The 3,874-nt window shown below is 38.0% G+C and overlaps 1 protein-coding gene across 1 annotated transcript in view; it reads right to left on the reverse strand.

Moving 5' to 3' along the window:
- LOC123241729 overlaps positions 1-3,874 on the reverse strand; it is a 61,355-nt gene that overhangs the window by 4,453 nt on the left and 53,028 nt on the right. The gene's annotated exons all lie outside the window — the stretch shown is intronic.

A 3,874-nucleotide genomic window follows, 5' to 3' on the forward strand; every position in this document is an offset into this window, starting at 1 on the left:
GAAGGAAGGAAGGAAGGAAGGAAGGAAGGAAGGAAGGAAGGAAGGAAGGAAGGAAGAAAAGGAGGAAAGAAAGAAGGAAGAAAGAAAGAAAAGGAGGAAAGAAAGAAGGAAGAAAGAAAGAAAAGGAGGAAAGAAAGAAGGAAGGAGAGAAAGAGAGAAAGAAAGAAAAAGATAGGGGTAGGGGATAGGAAGAGTCACCTTCAGAAAGATTCCTTTGGTTCTGATGATTTCTTTGGGTGATCAAGGAAAGAGGAGAGAAGAAAGCAGTCTCTGCAATACCACAAGTGAAAACACAGAGATTACTCGGGGCCAAATCTCATTCAACAAACTTCACTTCCTAACTTTTGCTACATCTTGGCTGTCACCTCTTAGTGTCCTGCTCAAGTTTTAAAGAACCCACTTAAGAAATTTGAATTGGAGTTATAAACAGCAAGGGAGCAATTCTAGACCCAAATAAATTGGGGATGGGGGACGGGGTGGAGAATTCCCCTTCAGACCTTAACTATGGTCTAAGACTCTTCTGAAGACTTTTTGATACACTCCTTTAAAAAACAATAACGAACTCCTTCCAAGTTAGGATTTCAGGAGTCATTATGCAAACAAGGAGAAAACGTCAGTGATCCAATAAGGGCTCGTCTCATTCCAAAATTCAAAACTGCTTTAAAAAAACAAAACAAAACACTTTCGATTGCCTTTTTATTTAATGTTTCACATCAGTTTAGGCCACATCAAATTGTTGCTCTTTAAAAATATATAAAATTTCCCTCTAGGATTGTAGTTCTGTTCGAGAAAGGCATAGGATTTGGGGAGGATGGTTAATTTCTCAAATCTTGTCTAAAGATTTTGGGATGATTTCCCGAGGCGACTTCCCTTTATTCCCGGATCTCCACTCTCCTATTGCCCAACCCCTTCTCTTACAAAGCTCAGGTTTGTGGACAAACATTAACTTCCATCGCTGATAAAATCTGAAGTTAAATAAACACCTCCAACCTTTGATGTTCTTACACTTGCCAAGCGATCACACGGTTAATTAATACTAACTGCACTTCCTACAGCAGCTTTCCCCTCCAAGCTTTCTTCAATTGCCTTAATGATGGTCATTTACAACGGAGTAATTAGTGCAAAGAAAGGCTTCCGAAGGCATTAATTACCCAGGGTACTTCAGTGCTTTTGCAGGGCTGAAAGTACTCTTTCTGCCCTCCCTTTCTGAACCGCCCGAACACTAACTGATCTCCGGAATAATACAGAGCGGTCTTCAATTCAGTTAAACCTCAGAAAATCCTGAACTATTTAAGAAGACACTAAAATCTGACTGAAAATATTTATCTGAACTTTTTATTTGTTGGACTTTTATACGGTTGCCTCAACCTACAATGAGGCTTGTGCCTTGAAAAGACCTACCAGTTAGTCTGAACAAACAGTAAAGATTTTCTCCCCCTAGAGTTCTATGAACTACAAGGAAAGTTTTATCATAATGTCCTGAGAACTATACCCAAATATATTTTTATCCCATCCCACATTAATTATCTTTATTAAAAATGTTTTTAATCTCCCTTTTCTAGGTGACCATTATATGAAATTCGTCCACAACTAATATCTTTTTAAATAGTTTTTGGAATTGGGGGTAGGGGGTGGGGAGGGAGAGCAACATTTGACCAACTTCTGCAGTTTTCAAAAACAGAGCCATATTTAAATCTAGAAGGCAAAGCTCACTTTCCCATCAGCCAAAGGAAAAAAAATAAGATTATGGGAAATAAAAGTGATGAATTAGCCACTGCGTTAAGCGATAATAAATCAGGCTTGGTGTGATTCACGATCAATTCCAATTAGTCATGAATATGCTAAGTAAAGCACAGTACACTGGTTTAGACAGTTATTTCTTCATTAAGGACCACTCAGTGATTTCTTTCACAAATGCTCTAATCTGATTTCCTTTTGATTTCCATTAGAGACAGTGAATAATGACATTTAATTTAGCCCTGCACCATAAACCCAAAGATATTTGTTGTAATTGAATTACCGCCTGCTCCTCACTATGGTCTCATAACTTTCAATTATAACCCTGACAGCTGGGTGATATGAGTTTCCAGTACAACACTAAAAATAAAAGGTTAATAAGGACCAGCTACCATAGGAGCCTCAATTTATTTACAGCAAATTTCCACACTAAATTGAAACTATATCCTTTAACAACAAGGGACAGGCTGTACAGAAAAGGATTATAAAACAATTCAGATAGTATTAAAATATAGCTCTTTTTTTTCCTTCCCAACATTGGTTTCTGCCCTCCTCTACCCCCCCCCAACTATTTCAGCATTCAATAAATATTTCAATTAAAGGATTTTATGAGCACTCTCGGCCTTTTCCTTTTATTATGTGATCCTTCTATGGTCAACATACAACTATTATTCTTTTATATTTCCAAGTATTTTTTATTTACAGTAGTTAAATTTTAATTCACGCCTGAATCAATAGCTACACATTTCCCTTCTTTTTATTTTAGGGTTTTCCAAGACCTGTAAGCACTTGAGGAACCAATTTTCTGTAACTATGAACATCCTGTTAAGGTGCTACTCAGTAATAAACTACTGAAAGAAAGAGTGCAGAATTAAATTACAAGTAATTTATTTTTATAGAAACAGTACATCAAGGCCTGGAAGATATTACAGATCCCAAGCAGAAGATACTGGGAGATGACATAAAAGTTGATGTCCCCTTCAGCAAAAGTTTAATCTTTTCATTAATTTATATGGTGCTGTTAGATCAATCTTTCTTGAGAATATAGGCCAGCATGTATGCCCCATCCCTCAGCCTCTTCTCTCTCTCCCACTCCCTGCACTATTCCCCTGAAAAGGTCTCTTGCTAGGACATAGAGTCTACAAGAGATTTTTTCCCTACTTGTTTTATACAGAAGGATTATTTTAACCACCGCTGAGAAAACCTAGCAGCACTAGCTCAAAAAATGCCTGGAGGAACGATTTATTTAAGCTGGATATGCCACTTATGCAGATAACTCTTGAAAAGATGGGAAGGAGGATGGGCTAGAGTGAGATTGGGAAGGGACATAATACTTCTTTTGGGAGATATTCAATATTAAAAAGAATTTTTTTGCTTATTAAAACATCTTGCTTTCTTTCAAAAAGTGAGGTGGAAGGTTTTATTTAATGTGTGGAACAAATAGCAGTCTATAGGCTAAAATGAAAGTATAGATGCTCTGCAAAAGTTCCTTTACCCCTCTTGGGTCATTTAATTTCCTTTTATTTGAAACTTGTCCCCAGGTTTTGTGTGCTTTCCTCAGCCCCCTTCTTTCCTACCCTTCAGTTTTCCCTCAGGAAAATTAGAGACAAAGCGAAAGGCATATTTTAACATTCAGGAAGAAACAATTCAAATAAAATGTAGTCAGTATCAGAAAGGGCTTTTCCTAAATTAAACAATGCAAGAAATATACAATTTTCCTTTTCTAATGTTGAAGAAAATGTAGCATATCCAGTGCTGTGATGAGTCTGTATACACAAACATACATATATTTCCACACACCAGATGGGGTGTTATGAATTCATGCGCCTGCTCTGAGAGTCAGATGGGGACCATTCTAGTCCCCACCCCGATTCTGGATAATCCGGTCCCAAGGAGACCAGACAGACTAGCTTTTCAATATGCCAAGTATTTTATGCTACCCCATCATACCACAGTGGAATGGGTAAGGAGAGAAAAGGACAGGGAGAAGAAAAAAGAAGAAGGGAGAATGAGAGAAAGAGACAGAGACAAAGAGACAGAGAGACAGAGACAGAGAGAGAAAGAGAGGGAGGGAGAGAGGGAGGGAGGAAGGAAGAGAGGGGAGAGAGAGAGAGAGAGAGAGAGAGAGAGAGAGGAG

The sequence above is a fragment of the Gracilinanus agilis genome, chromosome 3 (assembly GCF_016433145.1).
Source record: "Gracilinanus agilis isolate LMUSP501 chromosome 3, AgileGrace, whole genome shotgun sequence".
Lineage (NCBI taxonomy): Eukaryota > Metazoa > Chordata > Mammalia > Didelphimorphia > Didelphidae > Gracilinanus > Gracilinanus agilis.